A 13,142-nucleotide genomic window follows, 5' to 3' on the forward strand; every position below is an offset into this window, starting at 1 on the left:
ATTAAAGTGTTGTGTTGTGAATTGTGAATTGGATTGTAAAAAATGGAGAAAAGAATAAATGAATGATATAAGGTAAGAGTCTTTGAGTTATGATTTTAAAATAAGAACGTACACTCACGCACTCATACACATACACGTACTATAAGGGTAAAATGGGTGGGGTTTATTTTTTTTTTTGAGTTATTGGCAAATTGAAATTGTATTTCTTTTCGAGAAATGTGGGTGGCCCTGAAAAGGGCCTTTTTTCTTCATGGTGAAAGGGTGAGTTTAAGCAATCAACTTTAACTGCCTTATGCCTTTGCCACGGCCAAGGCCTACTTCTGGACTGCGTAATGTTGATAATGATTGGGTTGAAATCACTAAGGGTGGTACGGTAGGCTTAGTCACAGGGTTGACGTGTTTAGCTCGGGAAGGTCGTATTCTCTTCGGTCGTGATAAAGAAGTCTGATACATTTGTTTCAGACTTCTTAACTCTGCTAAAATGTCCAGCAGTACCGTGACCGTTTGATTTTCACCCTCTTATTTCTTTGCTGCTACTTCTTCTTGCTGTTGCTGTTGTTGTTTTTTTCTTACCTCTTCTTCTTGTTGCTGTTGCTGTAGGAGAAAAGCCTGTTCCGCTTCCTTTTGTCGTTGTATAAATTTCTCCAATTCTTCTTTCTGTCTCTGTCTAAAATTTTCCACTTGCGGTAATGAAGAAGGTAACGAAAGTTCCGGAACAAATTCTTGCGAGGAGAGAAAATCCACAAAATCCCAATTCACCTCTTCTGAAAGTAAGTCCGAGTTCCCTTGGGCAGTCTCCCCTGCTGGTGCACCCCAATGGATCGTTTTCTGAGTTTCCGTCATGTTGAATCACTGTCGCATAGATTGACTGCACACAAGCGCTAGCGAATCTATATAGACTACGTGACGTCACAGACTGCTCTCTTCGGATTGGATGTGGGCTGACTGAATTCTGTAACGCGTGTTAGGATTGGTGAATGAACTCAATCCGTTTCAATCCTTCCTGTCCCTATAAATAAGCGCCGTTCACTGCATTGATTCACCTATTCTCGGAGCCTCAACATGTGGACAGACGTTGAATCTTCAACCCTTGTGTCAACAATGATGTTCAGGACGGACATGCTCATGTATGTCCGATCCAAGTGGACCGTTGTCCACAGGACCAACAGCAGCCTGTGGATAAGAAGAGTCTATATAGAGAGACAAGGTTGCCTCAAGAGGACTCTGATGTATGGCCCTGCTGTAAAACGAAGTTTGAGGAAAAGAAGATGTAGCAAATGCCCTTTATGTTAAGGGCATATTAACATAAACCAAAGGCCCTTTTCAGGGCCAGCCATATTTCTCGAAAAGAGATAGTCTTTGAATTGCCTACCCCTTTTTTAAAAAAAATTTTTTAAAAAAATCCCATGTTAAATTCCCCTTGTCCGTAGAGTGACCCACGATTTATCGCCATGTTAAATTCCCCTTGTCCGTAAAGTGGCCCACGATTTATTCCCATGTTAATTCCCCTTGTCCGTAGATTTGCCCACGATTTTTCTCCATGTTAAATTTCCATTGTCCGTAGATTTGCCCAAGGGGGTCTGTAATGCTAATTCCCATTGTCCGTAGGGTGCCCCCCTTCACTACTGTGCTAGGACTGGTCAGCCTAATGTCAGGATAATGTGATGGGTGGGACATCATGCTACATGTCTGCAGCATGATAATTTTAGTTATACTGGCTTGTAGGCATGATAAGACAAAAATGCATCATTGGGTTTTTATGAAACCAGCTTGTAGAGATACAAGTATCTTAAAAATGCTTTGAAAATATACCACTTAAATAAATCTGGGTTTTTCCAAAATGTATTCTAGATTTAATCAAACATAGCCTGTCACTATATCATGACACAGCTTTACATATGTAAAACGAGTCCTGTTACCATGACATTTGGTTCAAGGTCAGCACCATGACAACAATTTTATTTTTACTATATTACTTTAGGATCTGGGGCCCCGAGTGGCCGAGTGGTCTAAAGCGCTATCCGTTACAGATCACTGCCATCTCACATCTGTCTGCGTAATTTCGAGCCTTGGATTCGGCCAATGTGGGTATATGAAAAAGCTTGCCAGTAGCTTCTCAAGGGTTGATGGTTCTTTCTGAGGATTTCACGGGTTCTTCCTCCACCATTAATACTGGCTGACATGTATAGCCTGTCGTGTGCTGAAAAATGGCATTAAACCCTACAAGAACAACAACAACAACAACTACTACTTTTGGATCTAGACTGCTCTGGTGGTCTAAGTGATTAGAGTGTCTGCCTCAAATGTGGGGGTTGTGGATTTGAACCCTATCGGAGTCATACCAAGACTTATAAAAATGGTACTAACAGCTGCCTCACTTGATGCTCAGCATTAAGAGGTTAGTGTTAGGACTGGTCAGCCTGGCATCAGGAATATGTAACTTGGTGGGGCATGATGCCCCTGTGCTCGACATCACTGTAAATGTCTACACTGCAGACATTGTAGCAAAATAACTGAAAAATTGTTAAAGCTGTTAAAAATCCAAATCACATACACAAGTACTTATGTATCTACATTACTGCTGGAATTTTGTCAAAATTCAGCATTGTAGCCTAAATCAAAAGAACTAGCCAGAATAAATTAAACATGTCCACTTGACCTGTCAAGTTTGTGGCCAATTAACTAATTGTTTTCGTATCAGGAATGTTACAGCTTTTACAGGAAACTAATGTTCTTAAGGGAGTCTGCCATTGATCTAAAGGGATTCTGCCATTGATCTAAAGGGATTCTGTCATTGTTCTAAAAGGATTCTGCCATTGTTCTAAAAGGATTCTGTCATTGTTCTTAAGGGATTCTGCCATTGATCTAAAGGGATTCTGCCATTGATCTAAAGGGATTCTGTCATTGTTCTGAAAGGATTCTGCCATTGTTCTAAAAGGATTCTGTCATTGTTCTTACGGGATTCTGCCATTGTTCTAAAGGGATTCTGCCATTGATCTAAATGGATTCTGCCATTGTTCTTAAGGGATTCTGTCATTGTTCTGAAAGGATTCTGCCATTGTTCTAAAAGGATTCTGCCATTGTTTTAAAGGGATTCTGCCATTGATCTAAAGGGATTCTGCCATTGTTCTAAAGGGATTCTGTCATTGTTCTAAAAGGATTCTGCCATTGTTCTAAAGGGATTCTGCCATTGTTCCATTTGGCCATGAAAATAGGTCATTTCACATTTTTGTAAAGGGGTTAGTGAAAATTTATGACATGTATTTTCAGAATGTGTTAGTCAGTAAAACTGCCACAGAATTAAAAAATTAAATACCATTTCATAATAAATATCTCGGCAATATTTTATATTCTTGCATAATAATTTTATTGATTAATGACTAGCACAACATAAAAAAATTAGTGGTTTTTCATGTACACCTGCATTTCCACAGGAAAATGAATTTCCAGGCGGATTCCATCTACTTTCCTGCCATTGTCCACATGGATTCCCATTGGATGTTTGCATGGGAATTACTCTTTTTCATTTGTTTCCTGAAGAAAAAAAATTTAATTTGAATTTAGTTGTATTATTATTAGTGGAAAATGATCAAAAGTGTTTGCATAATCAATATAACTGTCCCAAAATGTAAGAGATTAATCATTTTTGGTTTTAATCTCTTAGCAGTATTTGATAGAACAGTTTTGATAATAAATTTGCTTATGACAACTAGCGCAGCATATGGAAAATTTAACTTTGAAAAGACTGTACTAAAAGAGTTTGTAAACATGTCAGCATGTTTGAATAAATCCAAGTCACTTTTTATTCCTCTTCAATTAGTTTTTGTGTGTATAGGAGTTATCACCCTTACACTAGTTTTATCTAATGCTGTGATCTTGCTGGTAGGAATTGGAAAGGTATTTCAGTAAGGGCAAGGTTATTTCCCATTCATTGTTTCCAAAATCATTGCATTTTCACCATTAACACACACACACATGTAGAAAATATTTTTATAAAATAAAATTATTTTAAGTCTTAAGCCAATATTTTGAAACAAAAACATAAATCATAGTGCCTTATATTAGTATTCTGTAAAATAGTCCTATTTTCTAGCATTTTATTTGATTCACTTAATATAAAGTATAATTATATGATGGCAATAATTTAGTTCTTTCTAAATGAATTTCTTTGGCTTGAGTTATATAATGCTTCAAACAATTTTATACACGGAGGTCTGTAGTTATTGGTTTATTACTCATGCTTAAACCTTAATTGGTTTACCTGTCTGATAATGTAATAGTTATTGAAACTTACTTAGCCAATAGTGTCCATTGACTTCCACTTTGTTATCAGATAGTTGTAACGATAAGACAATATTGCAAAATTGCTATGTATCCTGGTTAATTTATTAATGGTCAGTTAATATATCTTTACATCTCAATAATTGATCACCTCCTATCTAAATGATTTGTTATGTATCTTCTTATTGTTTTGAACCCTGTATGTGATGTATGGAGGTCTGTACCTGTTGGCTTATTTCTTAATTTTAAGCCTTAATTGGTTGATTTGTATGGAAATGAAATAGAAGTAAACTCACTGAGTCATTAGTGTCCATTGACTTCCTTTTTATCTCACAACTTATTGCTGAATTTTATCATTGACTTCATGTCTGACATTACCAATCAGATGCTGAAATTTATTTAGTTGAAAAAGTGATGTTCTTTGTAATTATTCCTCTTGCTGTGTAAATATCAATGTTAAATATGACTCATTTACTTGTAAAGACCTAATTATATACATCGAGGCCAGCTGTTATGTTCAATATTTGCAAAACTGTTTAAATGTTATATTCACACCTAAACAGTGCTTATGCATCAAGGTGAGCCTATTTAATTTCCTTTGGAATATTATTATACAAGGGTGCCTGAATACCTGTGTGGTTTATGGTGGATTTTTAATGCAGCTATTTTTAAATAGAATTTTGCAATCATATGACTACAGTGTTATAGTAATGTCTAGCATCATGTCTCACCCACTCACATTATCCTGACATCATTGTTCCTTAACAAATGGTCATATAGACAGGTTTAACTTAAAGATTTTCTGTCATGTCTTAACTTAACATTGTTTGAGTGACTAATCATTGGTTCTTTTTTGTGACTAATCTTTGTTTAATTTCAATTAACTTATTATTATTAACTATTCAATTTAAAGTGAATATTACAATTCGTTCCAGTTAGGAATGATATCATATTTTGTTTTATCAGTTATTTAACTCAGTGCACATCATTGAAAAATCCAATCCTGGAATTTATACATACAAGTTTGGTGTAGGATTTTTCTATCTTTAATTATATAAACATCTTACTTTCAATAAAATTCTTAGTGTCTTGACTGTAATAATCTGACTCCAACACAAATCATCTTGTTACAATTGCATGTACCTGCAGATCTGAGTCTATGCAGTTTTGTTAGGAGTAACCACTACCCTGACCTGCCAGTACATTATCTAATGGAAGATTAGGGTCTATGTTGCTTGCAGTTGGACTTGATTTACAAGCATTTATATACAGTAAAACATGTAGAGGTATGGATCCATTTTGATCGGATTTTTTGAAGGTGTAATACCAGTTGATTCCTTGCTCTTGTTCCAGATTGTGACGCATTCTGAAATCTATTCTAAATGGTTAACTTGCTGTACACTTTATACATCATTCCAGTGAAATACTGACACCAGACATCACTGACTGACACCAGACATCACTGACTGACACCAGACATCTCTGACTGACACCAGACATCTCTGACTGACACCAGACATCACTGACTGACACCAGACATCTCTGACTGACACCAGACATCACTGACTGACACCAGACATCACTGACTGACACCAGACATGTATGCCCCTGCTGTATATACTGCTGAGCAAACAAGTTCCCAAAACTTCAAAACTAGAACATTTAAAATAATATTATACATACGTATAATGGCATGAAAATCTCATCACATTATCTATTGATACATACACCATATATACAATGTTTCATTTGACTATCTCATGTTTTGTGCCAAGTCCAAATGTTAAAATATTTGTAAAATTTTTAAATGCTGATGTAATGGCTCGAAAAAAAAATGCAGTCTACAATTGAATAGCTATAATCCAATAATTTTTTTGTGCCATGTTACCAATATATATGTATATATATAAATAGACATTCGAACATAAATCACAGTCTTATGGATTGTACACAAGAAAAACAATATGCCCCTTTTGGCTATCGCTGTGACGCCATACAAAATTAGATATAAATTTGTAAGCTGTCCATTTCACCATTTAAAATACATAGAAAAGTTTTAGAATGCACTAGACTCTGTTTGTAAATTAGACTGGCACAGAAATATAGGTGTACATGGAAAATCTTTAATTCACTTTTATTTTCTATGCTGTGCTCGTCATTAATCGACCAATTTATTATGCATGAGCATTTCTAATAAGTATTGCTGAAAAATTATACATGTATCCTTTGTGTTTCATGCAAGGTGGTAAGTACAGCATTCCACTTTTTCCAGTGCATTATCAGTTCAAGTGTATATAGACAGGTGAAAATGTGTTATGTGTGTGCATATTTGTGTGTGTATGTATGAGCAGTGTTTAGGTGTGACTGTGATAATTAAATACATTGTTATAAATGTTGTGCATAACAGATGACACCAAGGTACATAAATTCTTTTAAGTGATTCACATTTGTCACTGACGTTGATGCAGTAATAAAATAGAAATGTAGTTTACTTTTTGAACTAAATCAATTTTAGCATCAGACTGGTAAAGTAAAAAGGTAATTATAAAATTTAGTCATTAAATTTTAAAAGCAAAATGGAAGTCCAGGGACACCATTGGCTATGTAACATGAAGAACTATTTCATTTCCATACAGGTCCACCAGTTAAGGTTTAAACATAAGAAATAAGCCAATAGCTGCAGACCTCCGTTAGATTAAAGCTTAAAAATAATACATAACTCAACAAATAGCAAATTATTTAGAAATAACTGAACAATTATCATCATGTAATTATAAATGAACTAATTACAAATAAACTATTCAGAATAAATGAAAATCTTATAAGAGTTTCATCCAGAGCACTATGATTTATGTTTAAATGCAAAATATTTTCCAAATTTAAAATAACTACTTGTTATTTTGCAAATATATTTTCTAATGCATGTGAACAAGCAGGAACCATTGAAAGGGAACTAACCACAACCGTGTTTAAACTACCTTCAGGAAGACCACAGGCAATGAAATTAAGTACCTTTAGTGTATGGATGAGGAGTTCCAAACATGCAAATTAACTGAGAAGCAATAACAAGTTAGATTCAAACACACGTGCTGATTTATAAAAATATCGTTAAGAAATAGCTTCTTTCATAGATTTTTAAAAATGAAATTTTCCATGTACGTTATTAGACTTTAATCAACAAATTTATTAAACAAGAACAGTTCTATTGTGTTTGTGTGTTTTTTTAAATTTTAATGTAGCTTTAATAATTTCAGTCATATTGCTATGATATCTGCAGTGTGGCAGTTTATAGTAATGTAGCATCATGTCCCACCCATCACATTATTCTGACATCAGGTCAACCAGTCCTAACACTAACCTTTTAATGCTGAGTGCCAAGTGAGGCAGCTGGTATTACTCAGCTGGGGTTTGAACCCATGACCTTTTGCATCCAAGGAGGATGCTCTAACCACTAAGGCCACCAAGAACAATTCTATTCAACATTTCTGAGATATTATCACAGAATAGTCTTTAATTTCTGAAATTTTTTGGAACCTTTACTGATAAATACATTATGCAAACACTTTTGTTCATTTTTCACTAATTCTAATACAAAAGTTTACACTAAAAAAAATTATGGGCCAAAAATGATAAAAAATAATAAAAATGGGTCATTGCAACCTAGTTTTCTTACCAACAAAAAGTAATTCTCCTGATAAATATTCTATGAAAGTATCATGATTGTACATAGCACAGTGCTTGAAAAGGAAATTAAAATACTAAACAAAGCACAAATGATGTATAAATATGTAACATTCTTTTAAATTGACCAGAGCCAGCCTGAACCTGTCTTGAAAGACCACCTCTTCTGCCAAAAAATGAATGGTCTCTCAAGACAGGTGGTCTGTCATGACAGGTCATAACACTATATAATCAATAAATCTGTGCATGGAGAACCCAGTCTAACAAGACAGGTGGTCTTTTATAGCAGTGGTCTCTCAAGAAAGGTTTTACTGTAATCAATTTTTACTTATACTATATATAATACAAGACTAGCTAACCTTAAGGTAGATCATTTTTTATACCAATTACTTATATATGATTGATGCTAAGGCACCAAAAGGAACAACAGCACAGACATCAACTTCTTGAACTGAATGAGGCTGTGTGTGTGATTTGGACTTTTAATGCAACTTTAACAATTTTCCAGTCATATTGATGCGATGTCTGCAGTGTGTCAGTTTATAGTGCTGTCTAGCACTTGGGCATTATGCCACAGACATGTACCATCATGTCCCACCTAGTCACATTATAACATTATATTAACCCGCTGAGTGCCAACTGAGGCAGCTGTAAGTAACATTGTTATAAGTCTTTGGTATGACCTGGACAGGGTTTGAACCAGCAACCTCCTGTAGGCAGACCCTCTAACCACTTAGGCCACTGGATGGGTCTATAGAAATTTGGATTTCTTTAAAGAATGTTTCCTAGTTCATAGGCTGGATTCAAATAGGCATAGAATAAGTCTTAAAAACACATAAATCACCAGTTACATTCACAAAGATATTTACTTTGTTTGGATCAAATGTCTTGAAAATGTTTGTTTTTAGGAGTTTCACTGAAAAGATTTTTAAGGTGGTCCATATCTGATATCAGACTGGCACAGTTTTCATTTAGGATGAACTAAACATGACAGAAAATCAAGTTAAACCTGTCTATATGACCATTCATTAAGGAACAATGATAACAGGATTTTCAACATGTATGCCAAGCTGTCCATACTGGATGATCCTGCAGCACTCTTTTCATTTAAGACCATTTAGACCTAAGAAGTCTTTAAGTATTCAGGGGTACCACTCCGGTGACTAAGTGGTTAGAGCATCTGCCTTGGATGCTGGAGGTTGCAGGTTTGAACCCTGGTATACCAAAGACTCATGAAAATGGAACTAACAGATGCCTCGCTAGGCGCTTAGCATTAAGAGGTTAGCTTCAGGACTGGTCAGCCTGGTGTCAGGATAATGTGACTGGGTGGGACATGATGCCCCAGTGCTATACATTACTACAAACTGCCACACTGCAGACAACTGCTGCATTAAAAATCCAAACTACAAACCACACAAGTATTCAGGCACCCATGTATAATAATATTCGAAAGGAAATTAATTATGCATAAGTACTTTTTAGGTGTGACTATATAATTTATATACAGTTTTGCAAATGTTGTACATAATAACTGGCCTCAATGTATATAATTAAGTCTTTACAAGTAAATGAGTCATATTTAACATTGATATTTACACAGCAAAAGGAATAATTACAAAGAACATCACTTCTTCAACTAAATAAATAAAAGAATCTGATTGGTAATGTGAGAAAGTGTTGTTGTTGTTGTTGTTGTAGGGTTTAACGCCATTTTTCAGCACATGATAGGCTATACATGGTGGTCAGTACTAATGGAGGAGAAAGAACCCGGGAACACCCTGGAAAGAACCATTGACCCACGAGAAGCTACTGGCTAGCTTTCTCACATACCCACATTGGTTGAATCTGAGACTGGAACCCATGCAGGCGGAGGTGAGATCGGAGTGATCCATAACGGAGAGCGCTTTAGAACAGTTGGCCAGCCAGGCCCCATAATGCCAGAATGATGTCAATGATAAAATTCAGGCAATAAGTTGTGAGATAAAAAGGAAGTCAATGGACACTCATGACTCGGTGAGTTTAGCTCTATTTCATTTCCATACAAATCAACGAATTAAGGCTTAAAATTAAGAAATAAGCCAACAGGTACAGACCTCCATGCATCACATACAGGGTTGAAAACAATTAAAAGATACATAACAAATCATTTAGATAGGAGCTGATCAATTATTGAGATGTAAAGATATATTAACTGACCATTAATAAATTAACCAGGGTACATAGCAATTTCGTAATATTGTCTTATTACATCTATCTGATAGCAAAATGGAAGTCAATGGACACTATTGGCTAAGTAAGTTTCAATAACTGTTTCATTACCAGACAAGTCAACCAATGAAGGTTTTAACATGAGTAATATGCCAATAGCTACAGATCTCCGTCACCCATAGGGTTCAAAGCGATATATATCTCAAGCCAAGGAAATTCATTAATCAACAAAATTATTATGCAAAATTAGTTCTATTAAATATTGCTGAGATATTTATTATGAAATGGGCTTTAATTTCTTAATTATGTGGCAGTTTTACTGACAAACACATTCTGAAAACATTTGTCATAAATTTTCACAAACCCCATTATAAAAATGTGAAATGACCTATTTCATGGCCAAATGGAACAATGGTATAATTCCTTTAGAACAACAGCAGAATCCCTTTAGATCAATGGCAGAATCCCTTTAGATCAATGGCAGAATTTCTTTAGAACAATAGCAGAAACCGTTAATAACATTATTTTCCTGTAAAAACTGTGACATTCCTGACATGGAAACAATTAGTTAATTGGCCACAAACTTGACAGGTCAAGTGGACATGTTTAAATTTATTCTGGCTGTTGCTTTTGATTTAGGCTACAATGCTGAATTTTGACAAAATTCAAGCAGTAATGTAGATACAGAAGTACAGTGGAGCCTCGTTAATCCGGACTCCGTTTATCCGGAAACCTCTCTATCTGGACATAATTCAACAGGAACGGAATTCCTAAACGTTAATTTGCTCCGTTAATCAAGAAATCCGCGTTCCTACAGTCAGAAGAATAATACATAAAACACAGTAGTGAAGCCCTTGAGAATCTATGGCCACTATCAATAACTAAGTAGCGTGTCCGTATAAACAATGTCTGTTTTAGCTAGTTGCCGACGCGGGTGTTAATAATTAAATAAACACACTGGGATCAAATCGTCCACGCTTTTTGACATAACATATGGTAAATAAATTAAAAGTGTCATTAAGCCTCTTTGTTGTTTACCAATTGTATGTAACAATCACAGTTTATTGTTTGCTGAGCAAATACAGTTGATATTTTTAAGCTGTGGACAGTATAGGGCTTCATTTTTGAATAAAATGGGGACGTCAGTCATTAGCAACTGTAAAATACGACTTATAAAAATGACTGCATTTTATTAGTTTACCATTACGCATTTAACTGGGAGATAACAGTTTGTATTCGCTGTACTTTTTACATATTATGGCGACACCATCAAGCAAGCGCAGACGAGTAGAGATACTGGCCAGCATAAAAAAAGAAGATTTGCCAGCACAAAGAAGATCACCCAAAAGCTACAATTCAAGATATACGCTAGCATATTATAGCTTACTATTCCTTAGACATTGGCAAGTCGACAGTTGCGGACATTATAAAAACAAGGACAAATGGTTGTCCGTACCTGCCGACTCAGCGGACCTAACCCGCGCTCGCCATGCCAAATATCAACAAGTCGATGATGCCGTATTCATGTGGTTCTCAGATATGTACGTACAAGCACATGTTATAATAATGTGAAATCAACACAAATTAATAGATGTATTCATTAATTTATTTCAACCATTTTTGAATATACAGTTACTGTACATTACATTTAAAGCTAGCATATACATGCACATATATATGGTGTGATGATATCGTAAAATAAAAAATGTGCATGATTCAATTATCCGGAAAACTCGTTAATCCGGACATGCTGGAAACGAATGTGTCCGGATTAACGAGGCTCCACTGTACTTGTGTGTGTAATGTGATTTGGATTTTTAATGTAGCTTTAAAAAAATTTCAGTCGTTTTGCTACGATGTCTGCACTGTGGCAGTTTACAGTGATGTCGAGTAAACAGGCAACATGGCCAACATTATCCTGACACCAGGATGACCAGTCCTAACACTAACCTATTAATGCTGAGCGTCAAGTAAGGCAGCTGCAAGTAATACTTTATACGATTTTGGAATATGTAAGGATTTAAGCGGATAAGGGAAAATAATAATACGTCTACTTGTTGTGGTCTGTATTTTGTGTGCTTGTATGAATTTTTGTTTATATTTTATCGTGTCGTTCCGGTGTTATTTTAAACTGTATTTTGAAGAGGCGTGTTTTGTTTGTCTTTTTTTTATGAGTTGGATTTAATTTTGAAAATTTGTTGAAGAGTTTAAGTTTGGGATTTGTAGGGTGATTTACTATAGTTGTGATAGACTCAGACTTAAGATTCTCTTGAAATGGCTCATCTAAGGCTGGCTTTTTCGTATTTGAGCTTCCGCATTCTGTTTTCCATGTATAAATTATTGAGTGTTTGGTCAGGTAACGTCAGACGAATAGGATGTAGTCATGGTAGTACACGTTGGCTTATGGCTTTATGCTATACATTGTTTTTTTTTTTTAATCTGCATTCCTATTCAGGTAACTATTAATGTAGCTTTATACAGACCCAATTAAATGATTTATAGCTGGGGGTGGGGGGGTTATAGTCAGGTAAAAGGTATTGATTTAGTGTACAGTGGGGGGTGGGGGTGGAGATATGAGGGAGGGATGTTATCAACTGAAATTAGCCCCCCCCCACTGAATGTGTTTATAATCTGATTCTATAGACAGGTGTTAGAGCGTAGGTGTATTTTCTGTGTTAGTAGGAGTGGGGGATGGGAGAAGTATAGGAGTGGGGAGGCAGAGTTCAACTCTTAGGACATTGTTAATTATGTTAGCCATATGTTTCTTCTTCTCATATCCATAGTGCTGTATATATGTAGTCAGTTATCTGTTTATACAATTTGGATTCAATAATGTCCCTAGTGTATAGAAGCTACAAAAACATAGAAATTCAGTTCCTGAACAATGAATAAATTCCATAACTTCTGACTGGTATTGCCAGGTATGACGTCAATGATACATTTTAAACATCAAGACCAAACAAAATGGAAGT

The sequence above is a fragment of the Sinohyriopsis cumingii genome, chromosome 5, assembly GCF_028554795.1.
Source record: "Sinohyriopsis cumingii isolate HCF-2022 chromosome 5, ASM2855479v2, whole genome shotgun sequence".
In the NCBI taxonomy this organism is placed as follows: Eukaryota; Metazoa; Mollusca; class Bivalvia; order Unionida; family Unionidae; genus Sinohyriopsis; species Sinohyriopsis cumingii.